Raw genomic sequence first — 21,935 nt, forward strand, 5'->3', positions numbered from 1 at the left:
CACGTTGTTTCTCGTCCTGAGTACGGGAACGTGCAGTGGGCGTGGCGCTATGACGCGACCGCTCCCCCTTCACACATCCCCACTGTGTGATTGAGGTGACGACGTTGCGCTGTTCAGACGCACGTCGCGCCACGCCACGCCCTCCCAGTTGCCTGGTATGTTGCCAGGCAACCACCAAGCTATGCCTTACGGGAACGTGCAGTGGGCGTGGTGTTATGACGCGACCGCTCCCCCCTCACACACCTCCACTGTATGATTGATGCGATGACGCTGCGCTGATTAGACGCACGTCACGCTATATCACGCCCTCCCAGTCTCCTTATATCCTAGTGATGCACCTGAACGGGCTCATCATTACCGCACTTGGCGGTGACCGGCCTGGACGCTCCTGCAATCAACCCATGCCTCACCAAGACTCCACACTACACTTTGTTGTAAGTACTAGCCTCGGATGGCTGTGACCCAGCCATACTGTTTGTTCATTGAATTTGATATTCTCAGGGCTGCCGTTACTATCTTATCCCCCCTCTGCTTTGTTCACAGACCTAGCCCTCATATGGGTTAATGCCCTGGTTCGATCTGTGCTTGCACATACTCGGCAACATTTTCCTTTCTCTTATGGTGATGCAGACTGTTGTGGCCTGACCTATGAACATCCTGGTATGAACACAGCCCTCTTACCTACCCCCACCTTTGTCTTTTGATTTTCTGATTTCCTGAACCGCCTATGAGCCTTTGGCAAGTCTTCACTATATAGCACATGCTTCTATTTCGCAGGTGATACGGAATGTTGTAGTACCTGCGACTTGGTTGCAGTCTATTTTGGCGGAGCTGCGGGATGCCCCCTTATGTTCGTGGGTTGGAAGAGTGTGGATAGAGTTGGGCCAGCCGATGCTTCCAGGTCTTTGTTTCATCTGCCAGACCTGGGGTTTCTGACACCGTTACTGCAGGGATTCTGACATAGATGCTCCGTTACTGTTATGCATTGGTAGGTTGTGCTCTTTTTATCTACGGTCACAATGGACCAAATGACATACACGTGATACCTGTAAATATCATTTATACATGATTGTTCTTTGTACTTATTTTATTATTATTTCACTGTATAATAGGTCTATGATCCACGTTCTGTCTCTGATGAAGGGACATTATACTTAAGTCCCGAAACGCGTAAGTATTCGTGGCAAGACCATTGAACATAGTCTTTCAAATCTTGCACATACAGTATATCGTTGTATAGTTTTTTATAGATTGTATGACATTGTTTTTGTTTTCCTTGTTATATGTCTTTTTTTGATATATATATATATACTTTTTCTACTCAATAAAATAAATTTTAAATTTTAAATGAGTTGCCGTTAAAGTCCCTTTAACCTTTTTTGGGGGTAATTTCCTTATATAAAAAAACAAGAAAAATAGCCCTGGGACTTTAGATGAGGTGAGAGAGGTTTAGCCAATGTCCACAATGAACACTGAGACAAAATCAATGTATTTATTTCAAAATGTTATGTAACTGAGCGGTAACAACAATGATTGTGAGTTACCAGGCATAATAGCCTATTACGCCTGGTAACTCACAATCATTGTTGTTACCGCTCAGTTACATAACATTTTGAAATGAATAAATTGATTTTGTCTCAGTGTTCATTGTGGACATTGGCTAAACCTCTCTCACCTCATCTAAAGTCCCAGGGCTATTTTTCTTGTTTTTTTGTGCACTATTAGGGATGGAGGTGTCAGAGGGGTCACACCAGACCTTAATCTTCCTTTTTTTGAATTTCCTTATATATTCTGACTTTGGGGATGTTGGCAACAATCATGATATAGTTGAACGGGCACCCTCCCTCCTCTTTCTCTACCTACTACTAACCTCTGTACACTGCCCTACATCCTACTGACCTCCATACACTGCCCTACCTACATTCCCTATTTAACCACTTGACCTCCGAAAGTTTTTACCCCTTTCCTGACCAGAGCATTTTTTGCTATTTGGCACTGCGCTACTTTAACCGGTAATTGCGTGGTCATGCAACACTATACCCAAACTAAATGTATGTTCTTTTTTTACACAAATAGAGCTTTCTTTTGGTGGTACTTGATCACCACTGGGATTTTTATTTTTTGCGCTATAAATGACAATTTTGAAAAAACTATATTTTCTAATTTTTGTTATAAAAAATATTCAATATTTTCAAATGTTGTCATAAATTTAGGCCAAAATGTATTCAGCTACATGTCTTTGGTAAAAAGACATCATATTTCTTGAGGCATAGCTCCCAACTGTCCCTGATTTGGAACAATGTCCCTCTGTCCCTCATTCCTCCTCATTTATCCCTCATTTTGGTCTGATCTATATAGTTGTATATAAAATGCACTTTTTATCTATCAAAAAGTGTTTCCCAGTGCTAAACCTTTCATCTGATTTCTAAATTGCTGCATTTATAAATTCCAAAAGCTAATATAAAGGAATAGTAGTGGTAAAAAAAAAGCACTTGTTGGTTTAACCAATCTTGTTTTTTTGTACAAGTCTCCTTTAAGGGGGTGTGGCAAGGGGTGTGTCCTATGCCTGTATACTTTTGCTGATAGGTGTCCCTCATTCCCATCTCAAAAAGTTGGGAGGTATGCTTGAGGTGCCAAAAAAAAAAAAACAGGGCAGTAACATGTGGTATCCCCATACTCAGAAGAAACAGCAGAATGTATTTTGGGATGTAATTCCACATATACCCATGGCATGTGTAAGCAATATATCATGAAAAGTTTGTGTAAAAAAAGAAAATATTTTTTATGTCATTTTCCAGAAACTTGTGGCAAAACATAAAATATTCCATAGGCTTAACATGCTTCTCAGCAAATACCTTGGGATGTATACTTTCCAAAAAGGGATCATTTAGGGGGATGTTTGTGAACTATTCTGACATTAGAAGCTTATGCCACACATCTGTCACTTTTTGTTTACATCAAAAAATGTATTTCTTCTTGCTAGAAAATTACTTTGAACCCCCAAACATTATACATTTTTTAAAGCAGGCCCTACAGAATAAAATGGTCTGTGTTGCAATTTTTTTTGTTACACAGTATTTGCGCAGCGATTTTTCAAACACAATTTTTGTGGAAAAAATACACTTTTGAATTTTAATGCACAAAACCCGATATATTGCCCATTTGTTTTGTAAAATATAAAAGATGATTTTATGTCAAGTAAATAAATACCAAAAATGACGTGCTTTAAAATTGCGTATGCCCGTGCAGCGGCGAAAAAAAAAAACGTACATTTTTAAAAGTCTATAAAAGCCTTTACAGGTGTAGCGCTGGTAGATTTACAATCCACCGCAGATTAGGTAAATTTAGTAAATTGTGTGTTAGGAAGGTTAAAAGTTCGCCTCTGTTCCAGCTTGGCTGACGTTGTGTGTGCTTCTGACCGGTGGGTGTCGCTGTTACCATTAGTCAGTGTTGGAAGGGCAACGTGTCAAAGTGTATAGATGCTCCTCTGTCTTGGAGGCAAGCTCGTGGAGGTGGTCCTCCGAGTTGCATTCTGGGAAGGGGGTATTTATGGGACAGACGCCATGTTCTAGGTTCGTTTTGCAGCCACCTGCTGGCCCTCCTGGCCGACAGGTATGCGTTAAGGAGCTACCTCGTGGTCCTCCGATCGGGAGGCCCACGATGCTACAGCGCAGGGGTGGGTCCAGAGGCTTGTCTGGAGCCTACCACCGTGGCCGAGGAATGGTCCTAAGCTGTCGGTCCTGTGTGACGAAGCTGGACAGCCGAGGAGATCTCAGGGGAGGACCCGTCTTGGAGAGATCACGCGGCGTGCTGGTCTGTAGAGGGGCCTGGTGACTCGGTTGCAGGACGTATCCAAAAGAAGCGATTATACAGCATAGTGTCGCTGGTTCGGCTTGAAGGTTCAGGCACTGTGACTGACTGTTCACTGCAGAAGATCTGATACATCCTGTGGCAGAGGATCGTGCAGATTTACCCCCCCAAATAAGTCTGTGGCAGAGACTTTAGATTCGTGCTGCGTACTGGCTGCGAGACTGGTGAGAGAGGCCTATCCAGATGAGCAAGGAGTGCGTCCCATGAGGGGAACACATTCCACATAATTATCTGAATTCTACAGGACATTTGACGCTAAGATCTTGTAAGAAGATATTTGAGTTTCTACTGAAGGTTTCCTTTTCCATCTCTTTCCTGCTACTTCCTAAAGTTTGACTGTTCAATAAAGCATTGAAAACGTACTCTAGTGTTGGTGCATGTGTCGTCCAGCAGTAAACTCAACGGAACCCCTAGACCGGTGCCGTTGAAACAGAGGCAAGCAAAGTGAAGGTAACAGACCCATTTAAACCAGCAGCTCCACCATGAGTTAGTGCTACATTTGGGGGCGTCGTCTGGGATTTGTTGACTGACAATTATTGCAACCCAGTGGAGTGTTTTACCGGGAGTTTACAGAGAGAGGAAAGGTTTTCAGGAAGAGGAAAGGTTAAACTGCAGGACTTTGCTTTTGGGTGCGTAGACGCTGGGCGCCAGAAGAGGCTCGGGAGCTACGTGACTGAAAGAACAAGTGGGAGGAGTTACCCTACTTGCTACTGCGTGGGACGCGTGTAGTGTGCTTGGCGACAGAGGAGAAAAGAAGCCTCGTGATCGTGCTGAAAAGATCAGAGTGTGGCCATGTCTTTTCTGGCGTTGCAATCGGTTGTGGGACCCAGAGTGTTCCCTGCAAGCACCGTGATGAATACTGTGCAATCTGGAACTCTGCTCATGGATACTGGAGTTCGAATGAAACTGCAGGGGAAGTTTGTCCTGTATACCTTGGGAGATGTTGAGGGACTGGGCATGACCTGCCATCGATGTGGAGGATTGGCCGTGCATCTTCGTCCATTCGGTCGATGTCCGCAGTGTGGAGAGTATTTGTTTGTAGTGGAGCCACCTACTATGCCACCCCGTGCCTACCGGATGGATTGGGTGACAGGTATCGCTACAGTGGAAGCTGCTATTGCTACAGAGAGGGAGCGACGGGCCGCCACTTTGCCTGTTGCTACCGACAATGTTTCAGAAAGAGACATTACTGCTGCCGTCTCATCAGGAGACATTACTTTGATTCCTGAGTCCACTACACCTGTTCCTGTGGTGTCTACTCAGAAGAAGGTGGGCTATGTGAAGGCTTCTCGCGGCTGTGGTCAAGGCCTACCCCAGAGATTACCTGAGCCGGAGCTACCAGAGTCTACGTCTGGAAAGGGTAAGCCATTGCTGGGGACTGTAATTAAGTATTTGCCAGCAGAAAAGTTGAGAGACTCGGAAATAGAATCCATGTCGGATCTTTCAGGGGATGATGACTTGTTCGAAACCATGTCGCAAGAGCTATTGTGGTCACAAGGCGAGGATGTTGCCTCCACAATGACCTTTCCTGAATGGACTGTCATGAGTTCTGGGAAGACGTCGTGTGTGCAAATGCACAGTGCTGTTGCTAGGACTTTGTCAAAAGTTATTGATTCGCTACAGACACCGGCTGGGTCTATGGTGAAAAAGTCATTAGACTCCTGTGTACCGCCTGGTATGGGAAAAGACAGATCTTTGCCAAAACTTGCTCGCTTGCAAAGGATGTTAAACAAGCGTGTGGCCGCAGAGTATGGATTGGAGTTCCCTTATGTGCCCCAGGATGTCATGCGGGAGATTGAAGCTAATCGGGAACTTTGGTACAATGAAGCTATTTGGGACTACTTGTCTGTGCCTAAGCCCTTTAGAAAGATTGGATGTTCTGCCGCATGGATGAACGTTTTAACGGATGCTTTGTTCATTGGAACTATGGTCGGCATATCTATGCTGATAAAGTGGTGATCTGCAGACCGGGAAAGGACAATGCTGTATATTTTATTACCACTGTAGATAAAGAAGGAAAATATGTAACCCTGCCAGATCCTCGGTTTTACTGGTAATTATGGACACTATTACTTTGAAGTTAGCTAGTTAGATAGTGACAGGGCAAAGAGATCTGCATGGTCAAGATCTACAGATCCTGTTCTGTGTTTAAATCCAAGGACTTCAGGGCGTGGCTTGGTGCACGGCTTGGATGGCTGCACATTAGAGGAGCTCCATCAGACACACAGCCTTTCAGCCTGACACCCTTACAGAGAACTTTCAATGCCGGGCAGAAAGCTTCACAGCACCCCACAAACTCGTTCCCACAGAGGGCCGACGCCATCCACCGCCAGGCATATAGTGGATCTGTTAAGACAAATGCCAGCGGCAGAGAGTAGCAAGGCCGAACTCAAGATGGCGCCGATGCAACAGGCCGAGCGCCACGAGGAGGACCTCAGTGGTGATTCTGAATCTGCTGAGGACACAGGTAGGGGGAAATCCAGGCTAAATAAACCCCTGACCTATGCTGATATGCCCGGTTTCACAGCAGACATCAAATCTGCATTCTCGGCTGCAATTACCAATCTGAAAACGAACCTTGTAGTTCTCACTGAGAAATTGGCAGCAACGGAGCACACAGGGAGGCAGAGGGACAAAGCACCTAACAGGCTGGACAAGGTCACAGTTTCTCACGCACAGCACTTCATAGACATAAATAGACACTTGGAGGACCTCGACAACAGGGGCAGGAGGAATAATATTAGGGTGCGAGGGATCCCCGAAACTGTGGAGGCAGACCAAATAGCCCCAGCACTCCAGAGAGTCTTCAACAGCCTTTTGGACAGGCAAGAAGAGACCGAAATTGAATTCATTCGAGCCCACAGGGCACTTAGACCTAGAGGTCCTGACCCTGCACCACCGCGTGACATAATCTGTTGCCTCCAGAGCTTCCAATTGAAGGTGGACATAATGCGTAGAGCAAGAAGAAATTACAGGATCATCTTTAATGGGGAAACATAATGTTGTTTCAAGATCTATCCCAGATTACTCTTAAAAACCATAGAGCTTTGCACCCCTTACTGGATAAGCTCAGAGAAAAAGAGCTCAGGTACACTTGGCGCTTCCCCTTTGCACTTATCATGTCGGCAAATGGACATCAACATGTACTGCGCACCCCACTGGACCTTCCGGATTTTTGTGCAGGACTTGGCCTGGACTAAGTGGACCTTCCTGAGTGGTACGCAGACTTTGCACTACCACCACATGACAGGAGTCCAATTCGATCACCATTCTCTATGCCAGAAAAAAGACTCCCTAAGAAGATGAGGCATGGCAAAACAGGAGGCTCCAAATCAGGCACTCCGAATCCAAGACCTATGTGGGACCAAGATCGCGCAGAGGACTAAGGATTGGCCGAACATACCAAAATCACCCACTGTGGCCGGGTTACGAGTAATTGTCCAAGGACGGTGCCGTTTTTGCCTTTTTCATAAACCTTTTTTTTCCTCTTTATTATTTCCCATACCCTTTTGACTCATACTATTTGCTGGAGGATATATATATATATATATATATATATATATATATATATATATATTATCCGAATGATGTTAATACTATCCGGCATTTGGTTTTGAGACCTAATGATAATGATAACGGTGCCTTATGGGGAGAGGGAATTCAAGTGGTCACGACACTTTAGAGGTGGTGACCATGTAGAGTGACTAATTTCACTAGGAAAGTGGCGGTCGGGGACTCTTGGCTTCATAGTTAGAGAGTTGGGAAGATCCCTTGACCGATAGGGTGGATTAATCATATTTCAGATTAAAAAAATTTCTATTTTAGGCTGTGTGTTATTTGGAGGCACGGTTTACCAGTTATATTTTCAAGTTTAAATTCTAAACTTAGTATATTGCATTTATTTGTTCACATACCAGGCGGCCGCCTCCCCCTACCCCACAAGTGATCTGGTCTTGCACGTAGCACTCCAGACTCACTATAGTTTTTTAGATAGGGCTCTATCTAGTGGTTGAACTTAATTCTCTCACTCTTCCTTTTTCTTTTACCTCTTCCTAAGCTTTTGACCATTCACGTTGTCCGCCTATAAGAATACTCTAATTGTGTTTTAGTGTTTATTTCAGATCACCAGAGTACTGCACCACTTCTGAGTCTGCACCATGGCCTATTCCTTCCTAGGACGCAACCCCACGGTAATTTCACACAACATGCAGGGGTTGAATATTCCTGAAAAGCGAACTACACTACTCAGAGAAATCAAAAAAGGTAAGCCGTATTTTATAATGCTGCAGGAGACTCATTTTAAGACTGGACAGGTGCATAGGTTCACCGACCCAACTTTCACTAGGGCGTATCACGCCACCAATGACCATGCTAAAACTAAAGGGGTTTCAATTCTTGTTAGTAAGAACGCGCCCTGCGACTTGACAGAACAAATGACAGACACTGACGGCAGATACATTTTCCTAAAGGGGAAATATGGGGGAGTACCCATCACCATAGCAAATGTATATTTCCCGAATAAGGCCCACCTAACATTCTGTAAACAGCTGATCCATAAATTACAGGAGTTCTCCAAGGGGTGTTTGATATTAGGAGGGGATTTCAACATTCCTTTGAATCCCCTGACAGATACTTCAAACGGAAACACCAGTATTAGGTACAGGACCCTGAAAGGCATTAAAAACCTTCTCCATTCACTCAGGTTGATAGATTCATGGAGATTTCTCAATCCGAGCGGCCGTGATTACACGTTTTATTCAGCCCCTCACAGGAAATATACGCGGATAGATTATCTCTTTATAACCCAAAATGATCTCTCTGTCCTAGCAGAAGCCTGCATAGGCTCACAATCTACCTCGGACCATGCTCCAATAGCATTAACGTTAAACTTGACGAAATTGCCACCAAAAACCCAGACATGGAGACTTAACTCCTCAATAATCTCAGATCCTATCCATTTACCTAAACTCAGGGAGTCCCTGAAAGATTTCTTTGATCACAACAACACCCCAGGGATGGATCCACTGATGATATGGGAGGCCCATAAGTGCACATTGAGGGGGGAACTGATCTCAATAGGTGCCCAACGGAAAAAAGAAAGGGAAAGGGAGATCAAAAATCTAATCGATCGCATTCACAAGCTAGAATCTCTACACAAACAGTCCCTTTCGGTAGATACTGCCACGGAACTACTAGATACCAGAAAACATCTGCAGAAACTTTTTGACGCAAAGGTCAAACGTTTTTTATTTTTCAAGAAAAAGATCTACTATGAGGAGGGTAACAAACCTGGTAAGACATTGGCTAGGGCACTACGGGTACACACTCATAGTAACAACATTCTAGGCATTAGACGGAAAAATGGCACGATGGATGTTTCCATGGAGGCGATTGCAAAACATTTCCACACATTCTACTCTGATCTCTATAATTTACCGCAACAGCACAAACAGCTGGGAATGATAGGGGACAGATCCCAGGTTATACGAGACTACTTAGATAAGAGTGATCTCCCTTCCCTTGATACTATAGAAGCTAACACCCTCGAATGCCCAATAGACACGACTGAAATTAGACTTGCTATTAAAAATCTGAAATTAGGTAAGAGTCCTGGACCAGACGGGTACACAGCTATTTATTATAAAACGTTCGTAGACTTACTGGCTGACCCCCTGGCGACAGCCTTGAACTCCATGTCTGATTCCAGGGATACGACACTAGACTTACTTTCAGCTTTCATAACGGTCATACCGAAAGCGGGTAAGGACCCTTCTGACTGTGCCAGCTACCGTCCTATATCCTTGCTGAATTTGGACGTAAAAATTTTCGCAAAAATACTTGCCAACAGACTGAGACCCTTCTTGCAAAAAGTAATTGGCCCGGAGCAGGTAGGCTTCATGCCTGACCGCGAGGCCAAAGACAATGTCATCAAATCCCTGTTACTAATTCACAAAACTAGATCCAGTGACACAGGGGGCCTTCTCCTGTCTACGGATGCGGAGAAGGCCTTCGGCCGAGTGGCATGGGATTACATGCTGGCCACTTGTAGACATGTTGGACTGGGCTCAAGGATGTTGGCATGGATTTCAGCTCTTTATCAAAACCCCACAGCAAGATTAAAAATAAACGGTACCCTGTCTGAACAGGTACATATTGCGTATGGCACAAGACAGGGATGTCCTTTGTCCCCTCTTTTATTCATATTATCCCTGGAGCCATTTATCAGACAGATCAATGCAAACACCTCGGTAAGAGGACTTCAGGTGGGGGATCGGGAGTTCAAGGTAGCCGCCTATGCTGACGACTTGCTATTCTTCATATCTAGACCACATATCACTCTCCCCAACCTAATGAGAGCTTTTGAACATTATGGTTATGTCTCCAGTTTAAAGATAAATTACTCTAAATCAGAAGCCATGAATGTATCTCTTTCAAACCATTCACTTACCTTGGTGATGGAGAATTCCCCTTTCAAATGGGTTCATAACAGTCTGAAACAGGAGTGAATTTAACTCCACAGATCTCTTCAATTTTCGAAAAAAATTTTCCCCCACTACTAAAAAACATAGACAGTGACCTACGCAAATGGCCCACGGGAACCTTTTCGTGGTTCGGCAGAGCGGCCGTTATCAAAATGGCCATTCTGCCCAGGCTCTTATATTTAATGCGTACACTGCCGATCAAATTACCAGCCAACATGTTTAGGACTCTAAGAGCAATGTTTCTGAAATTCATTTGGGCACATAAAAAACCAAGAAAAAACCAAGAATCAAATTAGAAACCCTACAGAGAGTGAAAGTATCTGGGGGGTTAGGAGTACCCAACTTAAGGGACTACTATAGAGCAGCACACTTAACGAGGGTCATAGACTGGCACTGTCATCGAGACATTAAAGATTGGGTGAAGCTAGAAATGGATCTTAACTCCATCCCACTCACTTTTGCCCCCTGGCGACAATGGAATTCTTACCCTGACGACCTAAAGCAACACCCTTTAACAGGAACCACTTTAAAACTGATTCATGAAATACCTAAAGACACAGGGATTACATCTGCACTAGGCCCATTAACCCCATTGATGGACAACCCGTAGTTCATCCTGGGGGTGGGGAATTCCCATCTCAAGTCACCTCTCAATGATAGACCTCTTTTGGCAGGGGCTTGTTATCAACAGGCCAAAATAAAAGATTTTCAGGCTCTAAAACAGAATGACAACGTGACTAACTTACCCTTCTGGACTTACTTACAAGTCAGAAGCTATATTAGCAGCAATCACAAGGCAGGTGACTTCTCCAGACCAGACGGATTTTGAGTCTGTGTGCCACACAGGCGACCCGGTCAGTAGAACAACTTCAATTATTTATGCATGGCTACAGGATGCAAAGGCTCCCTTGGATGACAGACTCAGAAGGCAGTGGTCTGATATTTTACAGGTAAACATAACTCCTAAACAATGGAAGAACGCTTGCATTTTATCACACAAGTGCTCTATCAGCTCCAAAGTACAAGAGACAGCTTACAAACTGCTGAGCCAATGGTATCTAACACCAATGAAATTAAATAAATGTTATCCCCAGGCATCAGACCGCTGCTGGAGATGCATGGGAGATAGTGGTTCTCTGTTACATATCTGGTGGCAATGCCCCTTGATTGCCCGTTATTGGGACGCAGTTCGAGAACTTATCAAATCGATCACAGAGACGACTCTAATACTGGATGCAGCATGCTGTCTACTGCACATATCAAGCTGGTCTTTAAAGAAATATAAGCATTCTCTCACAAGGCATCTGTTGAATGCTGCCAAATCTCTCATTCCAATTCATTGGAAATCGCATCGGGTACCAACAGTAGCTGATTGACTTCATAGGGTCGCAGAATTCCATGAAATGGAAGACACCCTGGCCCAAGCGAATGAACAGGTCGAAAGTTTTCATGAAACTTGGCGTCCCTGGAATGTTTTTAAATATTCCAAAGCTTTTACCGACATTATCAATGCACAGACTCCGGAACTAGATTATTGCTAGGTCTTGTGTAAGTGCAACAACAGAGTTGCACTGGAGCGGATTAGCTGGACAACGTGGATGGTCTCCTACCGTAATGATTTAGAATATAAATTGGTCATAAATTCTACCTCTTCCTCTTTTCTACTGTTTTCCTCTCTTTCTCTGATGTAGCTAACAAACCAGAAGGTCAAATTTACCAACCCACATATGAGCTGAATAGGAATAGACAAGGTGAGCTGTGACAGCAAAGGTTTATTAATACTGAGAAAGCAATATATTGATGGTCACAACTGACTATACAGACTCTACCTTTATGTTTTCTTTTACACAATATATCTATAGATAAGATGTAAACTCAGGTCAATTTATTGCTACTTATGTCTGGCTAAGTGTTTTCATGTTGATATATCTGATTTGTACTGACAATATAACTTCTAAATAAACTTTTTTGATGTAAAAAAAAAAAAAATCCAAGGACTTCTGTTGCTAGCCGGATTTCTTTATGAGAAATATTCTTGTGCAGGGATGGACTCCAAAAGTACATATTCTTTCTAATGACAAATCATAGGAAGAGAGTCTCATTTTAAATGAGACTTTGCTATTGGTGTTACGTAGTGTGTATATATGTGTGTTTAAATATGTTTTTTTTTCAGGGATCATCGGATCATATGTATAGCTGGGAGGCTTTTCAGCTAGTTAGTTAGTGAGGTTGTGAAAGAATTTTTTATATTGTGGTTTTGTTTGCGGCTGTGAACATAATGTTTTATAGATATAAGTCTCATAATGTCTTTAAAATTTCCTTCTTCTCTCTCTTTGCCTATCTAAAGTTGTGAGAAACTCAAATGCTGCTCTCAGGCTTGAGAGTTCCTGTTACTGCGTTTAGGACAGACGTTGGGGACAACGTCTATTGTAGTGGGGGGAGTATGTAGCGCTGGTAGATTTACAATCTACCGCAGATTAGGTAAATTTAGTAAATTGTGTGTTAGGAAGGTTAAAAGTTTGCCTCTGTTCCAGCTTGGCTGACGTTGTGTGTGCTTCCGTGCTGACCGGTGGGTGTCGCTGTTACCAGTAGTCAGTGTTGGAAGGGCAACGTGTCAAAGTGTATAGATGCTCCTCTGTCTTGGAGGCAAGCTCGGTGGAGGTGGTCCTCCGAGTTGCATTCTGGGAAGGGGGTATTTATGGGACAGACGCCATGTTCTAGGTTCATTTTGCAGCCACCTGCTGGCCCTCCTGGCCCACAGGTATGCGTTAAGTAGCTACCTCGTGGTCCTCTGATAGGGAGGCCCATGATGCTACGGCACAGGGGTGGGTCCAGAGGCTTGTCTGGAGCCTACCACTGCGGCCGAGGAATGGTCCTGAGCTGTCGGTCCTGTGTGATGAAGCTGGACAGCCGAGAAGATCCCAGGGGAGGACCTGTCTTGGAGAGATCACGTGGCGTGCTGGTCTGTAGAGTGGCCTGGTGACTCAGTTGCAGGACGTATCCAAAAGAGGTGATTATACAGCATAGTGAAGTTTCAGCCACTGTGACTGACTGTTCACTGCAGAAGATCTGATACATCCTGTGGCAGAGGATCGTGCAGATTTACCCCTCCAAATAAGTCTGTGGCAGAGACTTTAGATTCGTGCTGCGTACTGGCTGCGGGACCGGTGAGAGAGGCCTATCCAGATGAGCAAGGAGTGCGTCCCATGAGGGGAACACATTCCACATAATTATCTGAATCCTACCGGGACATTTGTCGCTAAGATCTTGTAAGAAGATATTTGAGTTTCTCCTGAAGGTTTCCTTTTCCATCTCTTTCCTGCTACTTCCTAAAGTTTGACTGTTCAATAAAGCATTGAAAACGTACTCTAGTGTTGGTGCATGTGTCGTCCAGCAGTAAACTCAACGGAACCCCTAGACCGGTGCCGTTGAAACAGAGGGAAGCAAAGTGAAGGTAACAGACCCATTTAAACCAGCAGCTCCACCGTGAGTTAGTGCTACACAGGTTACCACTTTAGATTTACACAGGAGGTCTAGTGCTAGAATTACTGCTCTCAATCTGACATTCCTGGTGATACCTCACTTGCATGGTGCAATTGCTGTTTACATACTCCATGAGACAGATGCTTGCATTCGCCTTTGTGTGTGAGCACAGGGGGAGAGGGGTGCTTTAATTTTTTTATTATTTTTGGATCGCTTTTATTGTTATCACAGGGAATGTAAATATCCCCTGTGATAGCAATAGGCAGTGACAGGTACTCTTTAAAAAAAAATCTGGGGTCTATTAGACTCTAGATCTCTCCTCTGCCCTTAACGTGGGGGTCAGCAACCCTCCGTTGGCTGTGAAACTCTGCACCCTCTGCTCATGCTCTGGCTCCCAAGAAGACAGAGAAGCGGTCAGGCACTGAGCCGGTCAGAAGAATCACTTTAAAGTGTCTATGCCAGGCAAAAACCTAGTCACGGGGTACACAATTTCATGGGCGGCATTGAGAACATTGTAACAGCCAAGCAGGGACACAGATCCAGCTGTAGTGGCTAAGTGACCATAGTGAAAAGCCTGTGAAGGATAACCTATGAACAATTAAGCCAGAGACAGGAGCATTAGGACAGAAGTGTACATATCTTAAGTAAAACTGCTTCAGTTGCTATAATCTCCTCCTGGAAAGTCTGATTGTGAAATTTCTGCCCAAATTATATAATTACTATTATTTCATTGGCAGTCTCTGTATGAGGAGAGGGGAGCTGAGTGGCCACACAGAAAATTTAACCCCACAGAGAGAGCATAATTAACCCCTGAACTGCCAGGCACCTTTACCGCATTTCCAGCGGGCTCTATTTCAACCACCCACTGTTTAATGTACTGTACAGGGAAAGGAACGGCGGTGGGGGGAGGGGGGCAGAGTCAGTAGTTTGGGGGAGTAGGGATCTATCAGTGGGGGTCAGTAGTTGGGGGTGGGGGCTGTCAGCTCTACTGACACTGTCCATGGCCTTACTGGCACCGTCCTCTACCCCACTGTCACCATCCACTGTCCTACTGACACAGTCCTCTGCCCTACTGACAGCGTCAACTGCACTACTTACATAGTCCTCTGCCCTACTGACACCGTCATCTGCCCCACTGTCACCATCTACTGTCATACTGACACCCTCCTCTGCCCTACTGACACCATTCACTGCTCTACTGACACCGTCTTCTGCCCTACTTACACCGTCCTCTGTCCTACTTACACCATCCTCTGCCCTACTGACACCATTCTCTACACCACTGATACCGTCCCCTGCCCTACTGGCACTGTCCACTGCTCTACTGACACCATCCACTGCCCTACTGACACTGTCCTCTGCCCCACTGTCACCATCCACTGTCCTACTGACACTGTCCTCTGCTCTACTGACATCATTGTTTGCCCTACTGACCCCTGTAAACTGCCCTGCAAACTGTGAACTCCTGTACTCTGCCCTACAGACTACTGACCCCTGTACACTGCAATACATCCAACTGCCCTTGGTCACTGAAGCTAGCTTTTAAGGTAGGCTAAGTTTATATTTTTACAATGACATCTCTTTTATTACATTTTGCTAAGTTCTCTTCATGCTGTCCTTGCTTTTTATTAGGGCCCTGCTAGTTAATTTCTCTAAGAGCCTGTTCATACTAACTGCAAGCTAAACCAAAGCAGTTTAGTGTGCAGGCATCTGTCCGTTTCAGCTGCAGTGAGCCAGTGGTAAGGGAAAGTGTGATGCATGTTTAAGCATATCAGAGTTTCCTTTTTTTGTTACATAGTTGGTTACATAGGTTAAAAAAAGACACAAGTCCATCAAGTCCAACCTATGTGTGTGCTTTTATGTCAATATTACATTGTATATCCCTGTATGTTGTGGTCGTTTAGGTGCCTATCTAACAGTTTTTTTGAAATTATCTATGCTCCCTGCTGAAACCACAGCTTGTGGAAGAGAATTCCACATTCTTACCATAAAGAACCCCCTATGCTGTTTCCGCCAGTTAAATCACTTTTCCTCTAATTTTAGTGAATGGCCACGAGTCTTTGTAAATGCCCTTTTGTGGGAAAGTTTTATCCCTATTGTGGGGTCACTAGTATGGTATTTATACATTGAAATCATATTCACTCTCAAGCATCTCTTCTCCAGAGAGAATAAGTTCAGTGCTTGTAATCTTTCCCCATAACTAAGATCCTTTAAGGGGGTAATTTAACATTCAAAGCTGTTTGTTTTTGTAGGTAGGAGACTATGTGACAACAGAAAGAAATTACACTTTGCTACAATCTGAAGTAGTGAGTGTACAGCTTGTATAATAGTGTACATCTGCTGTCCCCTCAAAATAACTCAACACACAGCCATTAATGTCTAAACCACTGGCAACAAAAGTGAGTACAGCCCTAAATGAAAATGTCCAAATATTGCCAAATAAACCATTTTCCCTCTCCAGTGTCATGTGACTCATTAGGGTTACAAAGTCTCAGGTGTGAATGGGGAGCAGGTGTGTTAAATTTGGTGTTATCGCTCTCACTTTCTCATACTGGTCACTGGAAGTTCAACATGGCACTTCATGGAAAAGAACTCTCTGGAGATCTGAAAAAAATAATTGTTTCTCTACATATAGATAGCCTAGGCTATAAGAAGCTCGCCAAGACCCTGAAACTGAGCTGCAGCACGGTGGCCAAGACCATATAGAAGTTTAACAGGACAGGTTCCACTCAGAACAGGCCTTGCCATGGTCACCAAAGAAGTTGAGTGCACATGCTCAGCATCATATCCAGAGGTTGTCTTTGGGAAATAGACGTATGAGTGCTGCCAGCATTACTGCAGAGGTTAAAGGGGTGGGGGGTCAGCCTATCAGTGCTCAGACCATACGCCGCACACTGCATTAAATTGGTCTGCATTGCTGCCGTCCCAGAAGGAAGCCTTTTCTAAAGATGATGCACAAAAAAGCACGCAAACAGTTTGCTGAAGACAAGCAGACTAAGGACATGGATTACTGGAGCCATGTCCTGTGGTCTGATGAGACAAAGATAAACTTATTTAGATGGTGTCAAGTGTGTGTGGCGACAACCAGGTGCAAAGAAAAGTGTGTCTTGCCTACAGTCAAGCATGATGGTGGGAGTGTCATGATCTGCAGCTGCATGAGTGCTGCTGGCACTGGGAAGCTACAGTTCATTGAGGGAACCGTCTTGTACTGTGACATACTGAAGCAGAGCATGATCCCCTCCCTTTGGAGACTGGGCTGCAGGGCAGTATTCCAACATGATAACGACCCCAAACACACCTCCAAGATGACCACTGCCTTGCTAAAGAAGCTGAGGGTAAACGTGATGGACTGGCCAAGCATGTCTCCAGACCTAAACCCTTTTGAGCATCTGTGGGGCATCCTCAAATGGAAGGTGGTCTCTAACATTCACCAGCTCCGTGATGTCATCATGGAGGAGTGGAAGAGGACTCCAGTGGCAATCTGCGAAGCTCTGGTGAACTCCATGCCCAAGAGGGTTAAGGCAGTGCTGGAAAATAATGGTGACCACACAAAATATTGAAACTTTGGGCTCAATTTGTACATTTTCACTTAGGGGTGTACTTACTTTTATTGCCAGCGGTTTAGACATTAATGGCTGTGTGTTGAGTTATTTTGAGGGGACAGCAAATTTACACTGTTATACAAGCTGTACACTCACTACTTTACATTGTAGCAAAGTGTCATTTCTTCAGGGTTGTCACATGAAAAAATATAATAATATATTTACAAAAATGTGAGGGGTGTACTCACTTTTGTGACATACTGTGAACCTTGTGGAGGTACATGGTATCTAGTTTGTATGTTTGCAAATGTATTGCTTCGATTGTGTTGCATTAGTGAAGTTAACGGTGGGAATCTGATATGTATTGACCAGTATTTACTGGTACTGCAGGGAGGATGAAATTACAGTAAGTGCTTCTATAGGAACAGAACTGACTTGGTCATCCTCCATAGGAGATATGTTCGTGGAAAAATATTTCCATGCTGCTAGAGCAGCTGAGATTGTGGGATGGTTTATTTTCTTAAATTTTGTGGATATCGATTGTGTTAGAAGGAGAGAACTTAGGGTACCTTCCTGTATAAAAATGTGTTCAATAAACCGCCATTGTTTGTTAAATGAAGGTGTGAACCAATTTCTAATTTGGTCCAGAATCACTGCTTCATAGTAGCCTTTGATGTCGGGGAAGCTCATACCTCCTGCAGATTTTTGTTTTAGAATAGTTGCATATGGACACCGTGGTTTCCGTCTTAGCCATACAAAAGAACTTAGAGTTTGTTTTAAGATGTTAAAGAAGGAGTCAGGGATTGCTATAGGATAAGCCCTATATACAGTCAGGTCCATAAATATTGGGACAGCCACACAATTCTAATCCTTTTGGCTCTATACACCACCACAATGGATTTGAAATGAAACAAACACGATGTGCTTTAACTGCAGACTTTCAGCTTTAATTTGAGGGTATTTACATCCAAATCAGGTGAATAGTGTAGGAATTACAACAGTTTGTATATGTGCCTCCCACTTTTTAAGGAACCAAAAGTAATGGGACAGATTAACAATCATCCATCAAATTTTCACTTTTTAATACTTGATTGCAAATCCTTTGCAGTCAATTACAGCCTGAAGTCTGGAATGCATAGACATCACCAGACGCTGGGTTTCATCCCTGGTGATGCTCTGCCAGGCCTCTACTGCAACAGTCTTCAGTTCCTGCTTGTTCTTGGGACATTTTCCCTTCAGTTTTGTCTTCAGCAAGTGAAATGCATGCTCAGTCGGATTCAGGTCAGGTGATTGACTTGGCCATTGCATAACATTCCACTTCTTTCCCTTAAAAAACTCTTTGGTTGCTTTCGCAGTATGCTTCGGGTCATTGTCCATCTGCACTGTGAAGCGCCGTCCAATGAGTTCTGAAGCATTTTGCTGAATATGAGCAGATAATATTGCCTGAAACACTTCAGAATTCATCCTGATGCTTTTGTCAGCAGTCACATCATCAATAAATACAAGAGAATCAGTTCCATTGGCAGCCATACATGCCCACGCCATGGCACTACCACCATCATGCTTCACTGAGGAGTTGGTATGCTTTGGATCATGAGCAATTCCTTTCCTTCTCCATGCTCTTCTCTTCCCATCACTCTGGTACAAGTTGATCTTGGTCTCATCTGTCCATAGGATGTTGTTCCAGAACTGTGAAGGCTTTTTTAGATGTTGTTTGGCAAACTCTAACCTTACCTTCCTGTTTTTGAGGCTCACCAATGGTTTACATCTTGTGTTGAACCCTCTGTATTCACTCTGGTAAGGTCTTCACTTGATTGTTGACTTTGAAACACATACACCTACCTCCTGGAGAGTGTTCTTGATCTGGCCAACTGTTGTGAAGGGTGGTGTTTCTTCACCAGGGAATTCTTCGGTCATCTACCACAGTTGTTTTCCATGGTCTTCTGGGTCTTTTGGTGTTGCTGAGCTCACCGGTGCGTTCTTTCTTTTTAAGGATGTTCCAAACAGTTGATTTGGCCACACCTAATGTTTTTGCTATCTCTATGATGGGTTTGTTTTTTCAGCCTAATGATGGCTTGCTTCACTGATAGTGACCGCTCTTTGGATCTCATATTGAGAGTTGACAGTAACAGATTCCAAATGCAAATAGCACACTTGAAATGAACTCTGCACCTTTTATCTGCTCCTTGTAAATGGGATAATGAGGGAATAACACACACCTGGCCATGGAACAGCTGAGCAGCCAATTGTCCCATTACTTTTGGTCACTTAAAAAGTGGGAGGCACATATACAAACTTTTGTAATTCCTACACCGTTCACCTGATTTGGAGGTAAATACCCTCAAATTAAAGCTGAAAGTCTGCACTTAAAGCATATCTTGTTAGTTTCATTTCAAATCCATTGTGGTGATGTATAGAGCCAAAAAGATTAGAATTGTGTCGATGTCCCAATATTTATGGACCTGACTGTAGGTATAAAAGTTTTGGAAGTGTGATCATTTTGAAGGCTGCAGTTCTGCCAGCCCACGAGAGATGTTGTTTACCTATCTGTTGGAGGTCTTGTTTGCACATATGAATGAATGGTAAGTAGTTACATGAATAAAGGTTGGAAGTCAGAGATGTTAATGAGATGCCTTGGTATGGCATAAAAGTGGACACCTATTGAAAAGGGAATTTGGCTTTAAGGAGGGACATAAAAGAGTCTGGTACTTTTACGATAAAAACATTCAATTTAAAATCATTAATTTTGTAAAATGAACATGAGTTAAAAACAGTCAGTATTTTGCATATATTTGCAAGGGATGGAGCCAGTTCCATTAAGGTGAGGATTATGTCATCCACAAATAGAGTCATTTTGAATTCTTGGTCTTTGATCTTAACTCCCGAGATACAGGTGTACGAATTTTTTGAGCTAGGGGTTCCATCATTAATGCAAAGATTAAGGGGGAGAGGGGGCACCCTTGCCTCGTGCCATTGGTGATAGCAAATGAATCTGAAAACACTCCATTTGTGAAGACTCTAGCTGTAGGGTTGGAGTACAGGGCAAGGATAGCTGACACAATATTGCCTTGGAAGCCAAATTTTCTAAGAGTATGCTTCAGGTATCCCCAATGGATCCTGTTGAATGCTATTTCGGCATCTAACGTTACAACTAGGGTTGGAATATTTTTTGACTTTGTATAATGTAGGAGGTTCATAATTTTCCATGTAGCAGCGGGGGCTTGCTTTCCCAGTGTGAAACCTACCTGGTGGGGTGTATGAGATGGGGCATGATAGGGGCTAGCCTTTGAGCTACTAGTTTTGCATATAATTTAATGTCTGTGTTTAACAAAGAAACGGGGCGGAAGTTTAAAGGGGTAATGGGCTCCTTCCCTGGTTTTGGTAGGGTTACAGTATTTGCAGACAGCATTTTATTTGGGAGTTCACCAGAGGACACAACAGCATTGAACACCTGACACATATGTGGAACTAGAGTTTTGTCAAAAAGTTTATAATATTCGGCCGAAGAGGCCATCTGGTCCAAGGGCTTTGCCATTGGGGAGTGCTGAAATAGCTTGTGATATTTCTTTAGTGTATAGAGGGGCATTAAGGGTTGATAGTTGTTCGGCAGTTAATGTGGGGAGGTTCAGGGTTTCTAGGAAGCCCAAGATTCCCAAGTCAGTTGGTTGTGTCATTGAGGGGTCATCTTTTAAGTTGTATAATGCGCTGTAATATGTTCAAAACGCATTTGCTATGTCTTTAGGATGGTACATTTTATCTCCTTTGGTAGGATGATAGATGTATGAAATTTTTTGTTTGATTCTTCTTTGTTTGATTTGGGTTGCTAGTAGTTTGCCGGCTTTGTTGCCAGCTATGTAAAAGTCAGCACGTAATTTCAATAGGAATTTGGCGTGTTTAGCATATAGAAATGCCCTGATCCCTGGCCTTAAAAATGTTGTCACTAGTTTATGACATGGGGTTGTTTTTGTTCCGCTGCTCTAGTTCGGTTATAATGGCCAGAAGCTCTGTGAGCCGCTGTGTCCTTTGGCGTTTAGCTTGAGAGCTAAGTTTAAGGAGTATACCTCGGACATATGCCTTGTGTGCAGTCCATAGGGCGGCACGATTACTGACTGATAAGTTAAGGTCAAAATAATCGTGCAGACTTTTTTGTATGACAGCAAAGTTAGTGTGATCTGACATCAGATGTGGGTCATTCCTCCAATTGAAGGCAAAGGAGTTTCCAATTTTGTCGCCCAAAGTCAGGGATATGGGTGCGTGATCTGACCAAGTTATGGTGTGAATTTCCGATTTGATGGCTTCCTGAAGTAGCTGCTTGTCACCTACAAACAGGTCTATTCTGGAGTAAGTGCAGTGGGGTTTAGATAAGACGGTAAAGTCTCTTTCCTTAGAATGTTGACAACTCCAGCCATCGAACAGGTCATTGGCATGAAGAAAGAAGAGTAGATTAGTCTGTCAGGGTTTTTTGGTTGTAGGGCCTTTGGTGTCAATGGAAGCATCTGGAGCTAGGTTGAAGTCTCCACAGATAATTGTGTGACCTTGTTTGATTTTGCTTACTTTT

The 21,935-nt window shown here is 43.7% G+C and overlaps 1 protein-coding gene across 1 annotated transcript in view; it reads left to right on the forward strand.

Moving 5' to 3' along the window:
- Nucleotides 1–287: 287 nt before the first annotated feature.
- The window catches only part of LOC141114070 (uncharacterized), an 87,934-nt gene continuing 66,286 nt past the window's right edge, over nt 288–21,935 (forward strand). Inside the window, exons 1-3 of the mRNA XM_073607533.1 lie at nt 288–434; nt 544–660; nt 778–988. The gene's annotated coding sequence lies outside the window, so the exon portion shown is untranslated. The remainder of the gene's footprint in view (nt 435–543; nt 661–777; nt 989–21,935) is intronic.

This window comes from Aquarana catesbeiana, linkage group LG12 (assembly GCF_042186555.1).
Source record: "Aquarana catesbeiana isolate 2022-GZ linkage group LG12, ASM4218655v1, whole genome shotgun sequence".
NCBI classification, from domain to species: Eukaryota; Metazoa; Chordata; class Amphibia; order Anura; family Ranidae; genus Aquarana; species Aquarana catesbeiana.